At 39.2% G+C, this 17570-nt stretch overlaps 1 protein-coding gene across 4 annotated transcripts in view; it reads left to right on the forward strand.

The window, feature by feature from the left end:
* Utx (Utx histone demethylase) overlaps window positions 1–17570 on the forward strand; it is a 758689-nt gene that overhangs the window by 400324 nt on the left and 340795 nt on the right. The window contains exon 1 of one of the 4 annotated variants that reach the window (XM_090377769.1): window positions 16822–16927. The exons of the other annotated variants lie outside the window; for them this stretch is intronic. The gene's annotated coding sequence lies outside the window, so the exon portion shown is untranslated. Of the gene's footprint in view, window positions 1–16821; window positions 16928–17570 lie in introns of those variants that run through there. 4 annotated transcript variants of the gene reach the window in all.

Consider the following 17570-nt stretch of genomic DNA (forward strand, 5'->3'; position numbering starts at 1 on the left):
TGTCCAGTTTTTCATTGGTAAAATTTTGTCCGTGCAGAAAAATTCTCAGCGTCGGCCCAATAAGATGATTCAAGAATTCAAAAATGTTGCCATTTGAATTGAAATACTGGAAGTAGTTGAGTAAAGAATTTGTAAAAATAAATAAAAATTATCCTCACCAATAAATCTATTTTAAGCTTTTCACGTGTAACATGTGTTTTTCTTAAATTTCGCTTTCGATGTTTTTGCATCTAGAATTTAAGATGCAATTTTTTATCGCTTTGAGAGCGTAACAAAATACCGCTGTTTATTCCGAATGCGTTGTCTCCCTTTCTTAACACTTTATTTTAAAAACGTCCTCTTGCATCAGTATGAATGTTTTGTAGATTAACACCACAGTTTCTTAAGTTTAGTACGCCATATCGTTGAATTATGGGAAGTGTTATATCGTTGACCCATTGCCTGCCAATGAGAAAGAAGGATTTTACTGGTCCCCTCCCCTCCTTCCGTGAGTCGTTGTTCCGCTCCTCGGCCAGGACGTCCATTTCTATTGACTTTGTTGATACTGAGTAAGAGCAGGGCCCCGGTGCAAACCCACCTTACATTTCCCTTCCTTTTCTTCGACGACTGTTGATTCTTGGGTTTTCTATTCCAAGGGGACATTTTTACCCGCCAATATCGCCTAAAAGGAAACCTCTCCTCTTTTCTCCCCTCCTCTTGTAGAACCACATACTAAAACTAACCGTTAGCGTTGGGCTAGTTAGTTAAACTTAAATCTTTGCTTATTTATCGGTAACTGAAGTTAGTCGTTTAAGTTAGGTCGTATTTTATAAACGTTTATTTTGGTGAATTATTTCTTGAGGATGGTTTTACAAACAGCGACTCTGGAGGAAGGGACGTAAAAGCGGGCATTGGAGAAAACTTAACACTATATAAGGAAAACTAAATTTACGTGTTTTTTTTTTTTTTTAAAGGTGCACATTTCTCCTAACTTTTATTTCCCACTAATATATATTCCTGTGATGAATGTGCTTTCTTTGTGAAATACAGTACAATTAGAACTTTCGAAGGAATTGGCTTCCAAGGGTTTCTATAATAACGCTTTTTCATTATAAGTGAGAAAGTGTTATGAGCAGACCCTTGCCCTTTTCGGAAGCTATTTTTTTATTAATGTTTTGTAGGTAACATTCCCCCCCCCCCGGCTTTACTTGCAATTTCAATTTGTATGAAACAGTGATTTATACAGAGAGCTTTAATTAAAAGGCACCGGTATCTATGTTGCTTATTTTTAGGTTTATGACATCTTTCGTATAGACCTTATGTTTGTTTGGACTGAAATTTTTGAATTTGATGTCAAAATTAGACTAAGTATTATCATTTAGATAGAAGTACAGTGACGGTTTTTTTAAGATTAAAACTAGGACGGCAAACAGTTTTTCCCCTAGAGAAACAAAGCACGCAATTAGGCAGAATTTCAATTTAGAAATCGTAAATTATAAATGGTAATATTTAGTCCAATTTTAACAAGCCTAAACATAAAACTGAACCCCCGGTGTTTTTTAATTGCAACCTTCTTTATATAAGATGAGCACCTGCACCACACTTAATGTACTACGTTTGCTTCTTTGGAACTTTAATTTATTTTATTTTATTTTTTTGCTTAAAAAAAGTGGCGCCTCCGTAGCCAGGTGGGCAGCAGTCCGTAGCACACGCTTCTTGATTAGACTGGGGTTCGAGCCCGTAACCACCAAATACGGAGGAAAGGTTAGGGAATGACCACCGCATATCCCCGGAGCAATATGGTCTTAGTTGCTAATGCTCCTAAAAACCAAATAACAAACAGTTTAAAAAAGTATTAAATATTCAAAGTATATTTCATTAAATTAAACTAAACATATAAACAGTTTTGATGAAGTAAATTAACTGAATGATTAAGGATTCCTAGAACTGTATCTCTAGCATCCCTTTCCCGAAGCTGCCAAAAATTAATAGAAGGAAGGAGGGGGGAGGGTTCATCCCGGTTTATTTCTTGGGATCCTAAAAAAAAAAAAAAAAAAGGTTCTATTGTTCCATTTAAACGCTTTCTCGTTTATATATATATGTAAACGAGAAAGCGTTTAAATGGAACGCTAGAACCGTTAAAAAGTGCATGTGCTTTATAGGATTTATTACCGGACCAAAAGAGGGCGCTAAAAGCGAGATAGCGCTATAAACGGATGCGTTACACGAGAGTTTATCATAATTTAGTTGGTTTAAAGTAATAATAGCATTTATTTTATAATTCTAAAGAAAGCCAATACTGTACATACGTGAAAATGTTAAACAGCGGTACTGCATTTCACTTTCAAATAAATTTTATAAATTGTCAAGTTCCCTAGTTGATCCCCGTGCTTCCAAAAAGAGGTATTGTGTATAAGGGTAACTTTTACATAAATAGGCAAGAGAATTACTCAGCTATATAACTTAAACCTCCCACGTTACGCAATAACTATGACAATAATATATGGTGTAATATAAGTCGTGGTCGTGTGTACAAGCCTTGATTTCCGTGGGTTTCTTCATGATGGACAATAATCTCTAGATTTCGGACGAATGTTGTTTATATATATATATATATATATTTCATCATCATCATCTTTTTTTCTAATGGTATGGTGAATATTTTATTTTACGCATACATTGTAATGGTATGGTGAATATTTTATTTTACGCATACATTGTGCTGTTTTCTATATACAGTACATTTTATCCCAGTGAAACTAAATGCGCAGTAAATCATCCATTTTGTAGACATGATACTCGTAAATGTGGTGGTCAAATTGGAAAAAAATTAACTACAGGAATGTTGATATATTCCGACTAGCTGCTGAGCCTAGTCCAACTTCCGAACTGCTGTTTCGTCATATTCTCCAGAGAACCAAGATATCGAAAATGGATCCCTCGATGAACTTAACCATGAAGCTGCTCCATAAACTTATCATTGATGCCCTTCTGTGGTCGATAACTACCACCTCACTAGTGAAGATACAACAGGACTTCAGTGAATTATGTGCTCTGTATATTATACCACTTTTTTATGTAAATAATTTGTGTAAATTGTGAAATACATGTACGTTGTTTTCAACTATCATCTTATTGATATTACGTCTTTGTTATATCACGTTTATTATTTCTGTTAACCCCTGACCACGACTGTTCGGGCTGCGTGGTACTATTGCATTCTTTCCTTCCCTACAATGTTTGTAAAGCTTGAAACGTGCAATAAAGGATTTAATGTAGATTTTAAAATTTATGTTAAATTATATATATATACACCGATGAGACAACATTATGACCAGCGAGTCGTTTTGCAAATCGAAGCAACTGCATGTGAACTACGCCGCTTGCGCACGTCGGCACACTGTATAAAAAACACCTGATACTGAGCTCCGTGGCGCCTCCGTAGCCAGGTGGGAAGGAGCAGCAGTGCGTAGCACACGCTTCTTGATTAGACCGGGGTTCGAGCCCGTCACCACCAAATACGGAGGTTCGGAAAGGTCAGGGAGTGACCACCGCATATTCCCGGAGCAATATGGCCTTAGTTGCTAATGCTCCTTAAAAAAAAACCAAACAAACAAACAACAACAAACTGAGCTCCGTTAATCAATGTTACTCTTGTCTCTTCATGATGGGAAAGGCAGCGGACTTAAGCGAGTTTGACACAGGCCCAAATTGTAATGGCCAGACGACTGTGTCAGAGCATAACCGAAACGGCACGGCTGGTGGGTAGCTCACAGTCAGCGTGGTTGGTACCTACCGAATGTGGTCTGAAGAGACGAACCGCCGGCGCGGTGTTGCACGACCACGCTCATCGATGCTCGAGGTGAGCGAAGGCCCTCTTGGATGGACGTGGCAACTGTGGCCCAACTCGCCGGTAATTGGAATGGATGGTGACAGGAGTAATGTGTCACAGCACATCGAATCCTGCTGAAAATGGGGCTGTGATGCCGCAGGCCGCTCTCTCCATGCTAATCACGGTTCACCAGCGGACAGCGCCTACAATGGGCACGCGAGCATCGAAACTGGACCTTGAGTGATTGGAAAGTCGTCTGGTCCGATGAATTATGTTTCCTGTTGTGGACGGCCTGGTACGTTTCCGTTGTTTACTTGGAGAAGTGATGGCGCCTGGATGCACTGTGGGACGGAAACAAGCCGGTGGCGGCAGTGTCATGCTTTGGGCGATGTTTTGCTGGGATAGCCTCGGTCCAGTCATCCATGTGCTGGACGCTAACGTCTCCACCTACCTAAACATAATTCTGACCGGGTACACCTTTTTATGGCAACAGTCTTCTCCTCTGGCGGTGCCGTCTTTCAGCAGGATAATGCGCCATGCCACACCGCCCAGATTGTTAGAGAATGGTTCGCGGAACATGTGGAAGACTTCCAGTATTGCCCTGGCCTCCAAATTCCACACACCAGTCCCATCGAGCATCTGTGGTTTGTGTTGGAACAGCAACTCCGATCTGCGGCGTCTCAGCCACGAACCTTACAGGAGTTAAAGGATCTGCCTGGTTACGTGTTGGTATCAGATACCACAAAGCACATTTAGAAATCTTGTAGTGTCCATGACTCGCTGGGTACGAGCTGTTTGGCTGCACGTGGAAGAACGACAGCATATTAGATAGGTGGTCATAATGCTCATCATTATTTTATCTTTATCTAATTACAGTGACAGTCTGTTTTCGTCTGTGTTTGAGCACTTAATATCTCTCTCTCGTTACTGCATTACGCTTCCGTGGTGTGATATCATTGCTGGTTAGCATTTGAGTGATTTCTGTCATGTCTGTTACGGTAATTTGTATTACTTTGGAAGTGTAGTAATGTTCACGGCTGCTGTGTCCAGGATCCCCCTGTTGATGATGAAATTGGATACAACGGTCTTTTAATATGTGTTTCTTGCTTTCTTTCATCTATATTCTCATCTAAGTGTATGGTTATAATCGTTTCCTATTTAGATTTTTTTTACGAACAATAAGCAGTCAAACTCATTCACTCTCATTCCGTCTTTGGCTCCTTTTCCACACTTTTATCAACCAAACTTGTAATACAATTGTTTATCTTATAATAACATATTGTTCCGGCAAGCTATGGTTTTGATTTCATTCAGAAATCTGGACCCAACGGTGCTAGGAATGAGTTTGCACTTTTTTGTTCGTAAAAAAAAAATAAAATAGGAAAAGCATTTTTATTAACATTAGTTGAGGCATATGATGAAAGAAAGCAAGCTATGGAGTATCAGTCCAAAAAAAAAAAAAAAAAACCCTTCCCATTTCACCCATAGGTCACTCCAAAATGTTTGTATAGTTCAACCGTAAATTTATTTAAGCTATCAACTTCCACAACAACAGATGGAAGTCTGTTCCAGCAATCGACTGCCCGCTGGCTAAATGCAGACTTCCGCACATCTATTATACAATTGTCTTTCCTCAACTTGAATCTATCTCTCCTCAGGTGCTTAATTTCAGTAAGTGAAAGTATCCCATCAGCTTTGAGCCTGCTCAAACCATTCAAGGCCTTATACACCTCAGTCAGATCACCTCGCAGGTGCCTAGTTTCCAGATGCTGCAACTTGCAAAACTTAAAAAAAAATAAATAATAATAATAATTCTGTTTATACTCCGGCACGACAACCAAGTCAGTAGAGTTTACAATAAATCGTCAATACAAATATTTATCGTATTTAGTAGTCACGGGCTTGAACCCCGGTCCACTCAAGGAACGCGTGCTACGCACCTCGCTCCTGACCACTCGGCTACGTCAGGCCTAAGCCTTTCTTCGTAAGCGCACCCCTTTGTTCCTCTCACCAATCTTATTGTCCCTCTCTGCACTTGTTCTAGCATCTCTACATCCTTCCTAAAATGAGGCCTCCAGACCTGTATACAGTACTCAAGGTGTGGCCTGACCATTGCCTTATACAGAGGTATAATCATCTCCTTGTCTCCGCTAGCAAAATTCCTATATATCATTGACAAAACTCCATTACCTGCTCTGGCAGCCCTTCTGCACTGCTCGCAGAACTTCATATCCGACTGCACAATTACGCCCAGGTCTTTTCCATTCTCCACCTGCCTGAGTGTAGTAGCACACAGGTGGTACGTCTCTCTTGGGTTATGCCAGACAAACCGGAACTACCACGTCATGATACACGTCTGTTCTCTAGTGATGGGTATAATCGATAGGTCATAATCGATTATTTCTCTTATATCATTCATTCTATTATTGAACTCTTGCGATTGTGGCCATCCCTGCTGTTCTCCTTAGTTTCGTGCTAAAATGATTTGTACATACAAAGTTAAAAAGAAAATACCGATTAAATTATTATTTTTCATATTTTGTCTTCGTAAAAGTTTGGAAATTAAAAATGTTTGGAAAGAGATTATTATTTTCAGATTGGTGTGGTTAATATGAAAATAATTATTTACAAAATTAATTTACATTTTCTTACAGACTTCTATTTCATATTAGAACCTTCTGGATTCCAGTTAAAGTAGAAACTGTTTATTTTTTCTTAAATTCTGCTTTTCAAAGCCTCGCGTTTTCCGATAACTTTTCAGCAAACATGTGGGCCCTTGTCAAACATGTGGGCCTTTACGAAATCAGCTGACTGTGTGCTGCCTGTTCGCTAGTTCACTTCCAGTGTCACAGGCACTTACGTCACTGCATTTTATTCCATGCTGATTTAAATACCTCCCAGGCAACTGACAGCGTGTCGTAACTCACTTTCCTTACCAAGAAAGCCAACGTGGATCATTCGGCCGATTCATCTTCCTAGAAAACATTACGCCGACAAAGTGCCTGGTGGCAATGGCACACTAATACGAGGTTATGAACTCAACAGAAATGTTTTGCTGCACTTTTTTGTTGATGCTTGCTGTCGGTTTAATGGTCTGATTACTCTGTTCGTCTACACTTTCGTAATTAAGAGGAAATTTTATAAATTAATGCCGTTATGTTATTCCGAATCCGACACACAAATTTAATAGTTTTTTGAGGGCAGAGAGAGAAAGCGAAATAAATCAATCACTCATTTCCATAACAGCATTAAAAAAAAATAATTGCTTTACCGAGTGTAGGTGAAACAAGAGTAGACAAAATGACTCATAATCACGAATCGTCTGTTATGAGAACCTGTTAAAACAGGTTTTTGTATGTTTATCAGCATCTGTCGTCTGCGTCCATTTGAATCATTATTACCTTCGCCTTTAATTGTAGTTTACCGACGATTTGCATAAAAAAATCCGTGGCTGACTGAAGTGACCGGACAGTTTACAAAGAGGTCGCAGTCTTGATTTAAGATATTCTCTCAACTTTGTACGCCGCTTGAGAGATATTTTAAAGAATTTAGACATATCGTATTGTGTAGACGTCATTGAACGGATAAAGGACAGCAGAGCATTCCATGTTCAGTGTGCCATAACCGTGAACCACCCATAACTAGGACTGCTGCTCCGTCTTAAATTTCAGCTTTTTTGAGAGCAGCTAAAATAAATTGGCATATCCGAACATTTTTTCTGCGCTGAAGTTAGTCCGGTATGGAGAAGCACTTTCTACTTCTGTTCCACCAATTGATGAGAAAACTTCCCATTTCCGCAGAGGAAGAAAAGGACACAGTAGAAAATATCAGGTTATGTTGCACAGAGTAGCAAAAAAAAAAAAAAAAAAGCCCAGGCATAATTCAACAAATTGTATCGAATTTGAGAAATATAGGTGATGTATATTTGTCAAAGCAACGGCAGAAATATTGGGATTTAAGGATGTAATTTTCTAGCTGTGATGGTACACGAATTTCAATATTTAGAAAGAGGGATTTTATTTGTCTGTATTTATGTCTAGATATAAATGGACTGATGGAAGTATTGAACGCAAAGCCTAAGAATGGTGACTAATTGAGGGTGGTACTATTACATAACAGAAACATACAGCCTTCGATATTTGTTGCCCATTCCTTTAAAATTAAAGAAACTTGTGTCCCAAATACTAAATATCATCGAATATAATTAGGAATGTCGCTGGCAATTATGTGGTGATTTTAAGATTATTGCGCTTTACTTGGATTTCAGAGTGAATTTAGCGTTGAGACCAGCTCCTGGATTGAAATATAACCAGTGCGTTACATTTTCAGGCACGAATTGATTATGATTTTTTCCTTTTCACTTTTTTGTTATTAATAGAAGTTAAAAGTAAATAGTTATCGTCTTATGAATTAATTGCTAAGATTATAATAAAACTTTATATAACAATGTAATTAAATTGAAAACTTAGCCGTTTTCAATTTAATCACAACTGTATACTGTTCATTATTCTTCTCTCGTATAGTCTTTTTTGTCCCCCCCCAAAAGTCTCTCTCTCTCTCTCTCTGTGTGCGTTTGTATGTATGTATATACTGCCCTACCATTAATATCCGAACACCCCTCCATGGATGGGGAAACAGGTCCTATGCATGCAACATGTCACAGAACCTGCTATAAATATGCACACTGGGTGGGCTTCGAACGGACAGTTGCAAAAGTGGGCATGCAAGATGACACGTTCAACAGGATGAAGACTTCCAACGTGGAACGATGGTAGGATGCCACATGAGCAAGCGTCCTGGTACGAGACTTCTCAGTCAATCTGGGGATCCCTAGGTCAACGGTTAGTGACGTCATATGCAAATGGTAGAGTAATGGGACTGAATCTGCCAAAACACGGTCTAGACCCCGAAAATTAACAGAACAGGACAAAAGAATTCTGCGAAGAACTGTGCTCCCAAATCGTAATTTTCTATTGTCACACAAACCCTCTGTGAGAGTATTGGGACTAATGTCAGCACTAGTACAATACGAAGGACACTGCTTGATATGGGTTACAATGGTCGTGCAGCTGTTCACAAGCCATTGATCACCTCAACAAATGCTAGACGCCGATTAACATGGTGTAAGGAGCTCGAATCCTGAACTGTAGAGCAGTGGAAAGCAGTCCTATGGACAGACTAGTCGAGCTTCACACTCTGCCAGTCTGAAGGCCGTTCCTGGGTCTGGCGAATCCAGGGGAACAGTTATTTCCTGATTGTATCCTCCCAACAATGAAGTTTGATGGAGGCAGTGTCATGGTATGGGACCGCTTTTCATGGTTTGGCTTGGGCCTATTAGTCGTTATCGACCAATCATGAATGCTGTGCAATACTAGGACTACATGGACTTCATGTGCTTCCAACATTATAGCAATACTTCGGGGAAGTATTGCCATAATGTTGGATATGGGTGTGGAAAAGTTGGATTGGCCCAGAGTATTAATCTGAACTCTATCGAGCATCTTTGGGATGTATTGGATCGTCGGGTACGTGCACGTCGAGATCGCCCAAAGAACAAGGCCGAACTGCTGGCTGCGTTAAAGGCCGAGTGGAGGAATATATCACCTGAGATTTATAAAAAGCTTCGCGTGTGCCGCGAAGATTGAAGGCCGTCATAAAAGCAAAAGGTTTCAGTACAAAATATTAAATGACACAATAAAAGCTTTTTTTTTTCTCTCTCTCTCTCTCTCTCTCTCTCTCTCTCTCTCTCTCTCTCTCTCATATTAATGGTAGGACAGTGGATACACCTTCATAAGCAACAACGCGTTCACGAGTATAAATATATACGAAGCTTATACGGATTGTCTAAAGTTAACCGTACTGCTTAAAAGTACATTTAATCTGCGAATTTCTTTTTCCCATACAAATTATATGGACAGAAGAAACAATTAATGCCGGATTTCTATTTGTCCGATTTTAATGAAATTTGGACTAGCTCGACAAATATTTTTGAAATGCCTAAACATAATCTACTGGGAGTGGAGTTGTTACGTGCGGACGGACGAACGAACGAACATATTGAAGACACCGTTAAGTGTATATATATTGTGTGTGTGAAAGAGAGAGCGAGCACGTGCGGACGGACGAACATATTGAAGACATATATATATATATATATATATATATATATATATATTGTGAGAGAGAGAGAGAACGAGCGAGCACCTAAAATTGGAGGGAAAAGGACATGAGAGTATACATTTCTTGAAACAAAGTCAGAATAGCTAGAATATAAATAATTAAAAGTTTAAGGATTAATAAGAATTTATTAATTATTAACCTATTATTTGGGTTAATAATTAAGTTGCAAAAATTAAAAATATTACACTCCAAAAAAGTATCCAGACACCCCTGTTTTCATAATCCTTTGTACATTCTTGATAAACAATTGACTCAGACCGGCGTATAAGGAAGGGTTATGAGCCACACAACTTAGTTCTTGTCATGGCATTTACAGTCGAGCTGACTGATATCGAGAGAGAGAGAGAGAGAGAGAGGGGGGGCAGACGTCTGAACCTCGCATTGCTGGTTTATTGATTCGTGCAATTGCTGATAGCCTGCACCATCCATGGTCGGCCGTCAGTGACGTTGTCATGAAATGGAAGCCACACCGTCAGCAACACGCAGGAAGATCACGGACGCTCACTGCACGTGAGTAGAAGGCATTGGGAACTGTCGTATTACCTCGGAAGGATAATAAGGCATACTCGTCAGACATCCCTGAAAAACTTCATCCACGAGTTAAACACGTCTCTGTTTTGGGGTCTGGTCTGATGTGGGAAGGGTTTGGGGTTTCTGTGAACAGATTATGTACGGCCTTTGTTTTCGAGCTTTGAGCCACTGTAACTGTACTTTTTTTGTTTTTTGCTCCCTGAGTCTCCAGGGGTCACGAATGTCAATCAGATGATTACCAAAATTTTGGACTCGCTGCTTATTGTTGCATACGTAGATCTCAGTGGGAGGGTGGTGGGTGGAATTTTATTTATTTCAGTTTTTAAAATTATATGGCAGAAAAATACCAGAAAGCCGTTCAAAATTGATTCTTTTTTATTTTTTTGGTAGTTGGCATCGGCTTCTGTGGCTATAATGCACCTCCCAAGGTTTTTGCAGTACTTTGAGGCGCCTCCGTAGCCAGGTGGGAAGGAGCAGCAGTGCGTAGTCGACAGTTAAATACATACATACATACATACATACATAGTCCCTTCCGTATTTTTTTTTTTTTTTTTTTTTTTTTTGCTGGCTCTTGGGTGTGGGCACCCCAGGAGCGGGACTGCTGGCACCCACCAGTCTTGCACCCTTACTGGTGGGTGCGGGATTTAGGTGCAATATGCACAGCCAGAGCTAATAGATCCAGGCATAGCTCCTCGTGCCAGGGATGGGCACCAGGTGGTAATTGCCCAATGGACTATCACCTGGTGGTAGAGTAGCCTGTTTCACTTATAACACATTACACACACGTGTACACACACTTACACTAACAGGCCGTTATGAGAATATGTTATATGATAAATTGGTGGAGATGGATGTATGTCCGGGTGCCACCCTTCGACAGTTAAATACATACATAGTGCGTAGCACACGCTTCTTGATTAAACCGGGGTTTGAGCCCGTCACCACCAAATACGGAGGATGCGGAAAGATCAGGGAATGACCACCGCATATCCCCGGAGCAATATGGCCTTAGTTGCTAATGCTCCTTAAAAAAAAAAAAAAAAAACCCAAAAGCAGTACTTTGATTCAAGCCCGAGGCGGGATTCGAACCCGCGACCTTTGTGTTGCCAGGCAGGCACTTGCCCACCTGGCTAGCCCGGTCGGCTTGATTCTTATAACGGAATATATGGACGTGTAGTGCATTTTAATGATCTTAATTGGTAACTAATACAATTTCACTATATAAAAACGACGTTTTAGAGAGTTATATAGCGAAAATTTCGACTTTAGAGGTCGTGGAGCGAATTACCAAAAACCAATGTGTTATTGGGTTCACATTACAATATTTTCACGATACGATGGAACGGATTAATAATGTAAAGCGGGATGCATTGTATTGTATAGCTACGCGTGGTTTGAAATGCTGTATTTATGAATATCTTATGTTTATTTTGGTACACAAAATATGAGTGGTGAACATGCACGCTATTAAATGTCAGGGGAATTATGTGGAAACAGTGTATTTACTTCTGATATTTGATCCTCTCGAAGTATTTCCATTTGAATTTGAAGGAGACGATTGTAGCATAGATTCTATGCGAATGAACTTGACACAAGATTTGATGTCCATATAGTGAAAGTAAGGCGGAGTGCATGGTAATTTCCTGAAAGTCTGTCTTAAAGGAAACAATTTTTTTCAAGGTGTGTCTAGTCAGACGTGTAAGATCGCACTCGGATATGCTAAGCAGTGACCGGGAGTGGCCAGCGTTTTCCTGCAACGTGTACACATCAGATTAAAAGTGTGTTGCGTGCTACCTAGTGGCATATCAATAAGCTACCGGAATAAGCTACCCCCACCCACTAGCTGTCTGTGCCATCAAACGTTTTTGCTCATTGTGTAAAGAATTTTACATTTATAAAATAAATTTGACATAGGTTAACGAATAAGCTACATCAAATAATCCTAATGTTAACGAATAATTTTTTTTTGCTTTTCAGAGTTAAATTAAATGCTGAAGATCAGTAAATATGAGTGGACCATGGCTTCCCGTCACTTAGAAATACGGGTTATCATTTTTGGCAATAAAAGTGGAATTTAAACTACATTAATTTCTGATTTTTTTTAAACGTTATTTTTGGTGTGCCACTAACAACAGCTATGCTTTGCAATGTTGGCCAGCCTTTTAGTATAGTCTGATCTGATAAACTACATGCACTTAGCGGACGTTCATGCGATAAGACTGAGGGGAATTTTTAAGTAACGTTTCCCACGTAAGAAGGAGCGTCTCATGGTCATGTAAATGCTGTATACAGTATTACAAGAATTTTACTTGCACTCAGTCGTGTATCTTATAAAATGCTTAATTGGATATAAATAACTATTGTTTATTTTTATTTTTTAAATTAAATTCCATTAATACTTTTTGAGTTGTAGATATTCCACGCTTTTAATACTCTGGAATTTTCAAAAAGTAAACGAAAGGGGAAAGAATGCTCGTTGGCGTGAACATTACTAGGGTCCCTACCTTTTTGTACTGAGTGGAATTGTTTCCATTTTGCTGGATGGATAGATGAGAGCTCACCTGTATTCGGTCCATCCTTGAGGGCAGGGGGTTAGGGACCCTAGTAATGTTCACGCCAACGAGCATTCTTTCCCCTTTCGTTTACTTTTTCTACTGCTGTTTGCAGTTTACACTGAACTACATTGTCATAAACCATTTTCTTAAGGAGAATGGATGCGGGGGTGTCTCCCCCCTCTCTCATACTCCCGCTGTTCTCCCGCGCTCTCGGAAGTTTATGGCAGCTTTGTGTTCGTAGTTTGCTATGAGCGTTTTAGGGATTGGCGATTGCAGATTCGCTACATTGTATTGCTGTTGGAAAAGCCCACGTGATTGTCCCATTTACGAAAGTACGCGGTTTTACGACTCACTGTAGTAAGGTCAAGGTGAATTCCTCGTTTCTTAGCCTTCAATTACCCTCATAAAAGTGAAAGCTTTTAAGTCGTCATTCGTGTCAAGTGTGATGGGCAATCAGTCCGCTATGAACAGTTGCATACAATGGTCATATATTGACCCAAATATTGACTAAATCCGTTTTCATACCATGAAAATCTGGAGATCTGAATGTTTTTACTTTTGGGGGACAAATACACAACATTGATTCCAGTTCGTTTTCGATTTGACCTCTATTTTTTTGGACGTTTATAACAATATAGTTTTCAACGAACAATCCCTTATGGGTAGCGCGCGCTTTCTTCTTTTTTTTATTTATTTTTTTTTTTTTTGCATGCAAGGTATTTTGAATGCAAAAAAATTTTGACCACTTTTTCGAAGTATTTTTTAATTATTATTTTTTTTTCCCACTGCGCAATGTGGTGGTGTTTTCTATTTGACACCAGTTTTTGCAATTTATAAGCTGGCTGCCAACAGACAAATTCCTTGAAATTTGGTTAGCAGACGCAAGGAAGAAATAAAAAAAAGAACAGATTTTTTTCAGAAAAGAACTCGTTGTGATGGGTCCCCGCTTTTTTTTTTCCCTCCACTTTATGCAAATGCCAGTTATAATCTAATTCTTTTCTGTTCCCGATGTAAACAAGTTGGAGCGTGTACCGCCTTAGCAGAGCGAATCAACTACGGCTACCGCGTCCTTGACCGTGTCCTACTCACAAACCCGGAAAAATCCAGCAAATGAGGTAGCTCCATTCAGAAGCGAGCCTTAGCAAAGGCAACTCCCATTTGTTTACATCGGGAATAAACTAAAAAGGCTTAATTGCATTTTATACTCCATCCTGCATATTTTTCCACTTTGTGCCATAGTTAACGGAGAACACTTTTTTTTTTAAAGATACAGTATCTGGAGTTTCAGCTGGAGTAGTGAAGAGCACGAAATCGCTGAAATTTACTTGGAACGAAAACCCCCATGCGTTTTCCTCCGGATTTTAATGGGCCACATTCCATCTTGCGGGATTAATTAATTAATTCGTTAATATTTCGTATTTTATAAGTAATGTATTGGTATGAGGTGTTCGACTCTAAACATATTCTAAATGGTCAGCCATTTGCTTTGTGTCGCTCTTCCATACATGAACTCTAGACATTGTGGAGGAAATATGAGAAATCCTGAAAACATCAAAAATGATTATTAGCGGTGTGTTCGGTTTTTAATTGATTGTTCCCATTTCACGTGGTTGATAGAAGTGTAAAGTAAATCGGCTTAAAAAGTAATTACGTACTAATTAACTTAATAATATATAATTTTTGTTATTTCACTGATGTACAGTGCTTGCTTATTTCCTCTTGGACTCCCTTTTGCCTTGTGTCACACGAACCTGAATTATACGTTTTTATATTTTAATTTTTTAGTGGAGGGAAACTCTCCCCGACACACACACTCCATTCTTCAGCATTTTTGATTCGTTTTCCGTTGATGCAAAGAGATTTTTAGCTGCCTTCAATTGTCCATGCGAAAAACATGATGATGATGTTACCAACCTTAGATAATGTTTACCTTGACTTGTTTATTGTCATACCAAAAGCCAATTTCACAGGAAATGAAGTTATATTCCCCTTCGTTTGAATACGTACATATGAATCCGTGGAATATATGCTTTCGATCCAGCTCTGTCACCTGTGATGTGTTCACAGACTACATTGCTTCCTTTATTTCCACTACACTTTGATATAAAAGTGGTCTTTCGTACCTTTCCTTTCTTGTGAAGCCTTTATCTTATTATATTCATATTTTTCAATAATCGCTTTGTTTTCTTCGATATCAGGATTTTTAAGTGCTGCTTCATACTCAAGATCTTTTCATTTCTTCAGCCTTTCTGATGCGATCTTTCTCTTTTCTCTTACTGCCATTATTGTTAATAGCTGAGGAAACTTTAAAAAATCGAATCGTTGCCTTGAGACATGTAGAATTCTAAAAATTAAGAGTTCGTAAAAGCGTCTTTGAGACAGACCTGTCAATCACTTTGTTCTAGTATTACGCAATAGCAGTTAGCCCCGCCTTGCGGAAAGCAAAAAAAGTGTGCACGTGAAAAAGCAAAATATTCTTTTATATATAATAATTGAAATGCAAACGTATTAACGGATTTCTGTATTTAAAAGAATGAAAAAAATGGTAATAATTTGTTTATTTTATAAATTGATAATGAAAATCGAGTGAAAGAGAATGGGCCTGCGGTACTGGTTTCCATGGTTTAGAAGAGAATACAGCAGATCCAGTTGTATTAAAACTTATTAAATTTAGTTACTGCATCCACTGGCTCTGCTGTATTCTCTTCTTCGAAAATCGAATTGTTCAAATAAGTTACCACTTTCACTAATCAGCGAATTTTCTTTATTTTCTACGTTGCCCCCTTTTCCCCCCAATCATATTTTGCATCCGATTAGAATGCGATTGGGGAAAATATATTGGTGAAAAAAAATTTTTCCCCCCTTCTTATTTTCGGGGATTTTAAGTTCTTTCATTTTATTATTGCATGTATTGAGATATGAATGAAACAGAATATAGAAAACAGGTTTAAAAAGAGGTTTGGGTAACATTGTGAAAACTTTTTTACTATTCATGAGCTATACTCTCTTCATATCTGTATTCAGAACGTGAGAAGTCATTGAGATTGACGTAAACAAACATTACGTGAAAACAGTAAAATATAGCCAATATAATCTGATTGTAGGCTTTGTCATTGCTCAGCTACTCAGGGTCACACTGGATAATGTTTTTAAATTCCTCCATGCGGTTGAATGGTGATGTAGGAGTTGTTTTTGACAGGAAATTCGCATTTAATAATCACCTTGATCTCATCATAGCAAGAATGCAGAAGTTGAAATGGAATGCAAAGCTGCATCTACACCTTGATTCCCTTTGCATAAACGAAGCGCTACATAAACACCATCATTTACTCCTCCATTCTGTAAGGGATTGAGCCGTGGGGATTTTCCTCCCCTACTGCTCTGAAGGGGCTGTTTGCACAGGAATTCTGGCTGCTGAGATGGACTGCATAGAACCACTGGGCCAGAGCTAGTCGTAGTACCACCGATCTCGCAACTGCAGTCAGCATTTCCAGATTGCCAATGAAAATAAGATACATCAGGGTAACAGCTACTGTCAAACTTCTTGCTGTACGACTGACATTCCCGGGTGTGTGACTTCTGCTACTAGAGGATCCCCATCTGTCGCCTAAAGGCTATCCCGGCTCTGTGTCACAGTAAACACAGACTGCGCATCACAGACAGCTTTATCCCAACCCAGTTGCTTAGCCTGATCCAACAACTGAACTGTGATTTCTTCAGATTCTCCAAAGAGCCAAGGTATCCAAAAAGAGTCCTCAATGAACTCAACCATGAACTCCTATCCTTAAGACACTGATGCACTTCTGCTGACGGTAATCTGCCACCTCACTGAAGAAAGTATAGGACTACGGTGAATATTATATGCTCTGTATTACATCTTAATTATGTAATATGATATGTATGTAGTTTGTGTAAATAGATATGCAGTGATTAAGTATCATCTTACTGTTACTGAACTTTATATTATGTGTTTGTTACATGATGTTTAATTAGCATTAGTAGAGGCATTTGATGCAAGAAAGCAAGCTTATTATTTGTGTTAACCCCTGGCGACGGCTATTCTGGCTGAGTTTGGTATTAATTGCAATGTTTTCTTCTCCAAAGTCTGTAAAGATATAAACATGCAGTAAATAAATTTTAAATAATATTAAAAAAAAAAAAACTCGACAGGTACAATATGGACATGTGTTTTGTCTTGTGTAGAGCAGTCCGTAAACGTTAGTCCAACTCCGCCATAGTTCTAATGATATGAGAAGACGTACGCGGCTGCCGACCAGGCTGGCCGGGTAGGTAAAGTGCCTGCCTGGCAACCCAAAGGTCACGGGTTCGAATCCCGCCTCGGGCTTGGATCAGAGTACTGCAAAAACCTTGGGAGTATAGAGTACTGGTTGCTTAGATGGATGAACAGGATGGTAGGCCACCCCTAACTATCTCCAGATCGATCCTACAAGCAAATCTGGGCACCACTCCCTGGAGACATCATCATGACAAAA

The sequence above is a fragment of the Mastigoproctus giganteus genome, chromosome 1 (assembly GCF_048544385.1).
Source record: "Mastigoproctus giganteus isolate SK-2022 chromosome 1, ASM4854438v1, whole genome shotgun sequence".
Taxonomy (NCBI): domain Eukaryota; kingdom Metazoa; phylum Arthropoda; class Arachnida; order Uropygi; family Thelyphonidae; genus Mastigoproctus; species Mastigoproctus giganteus.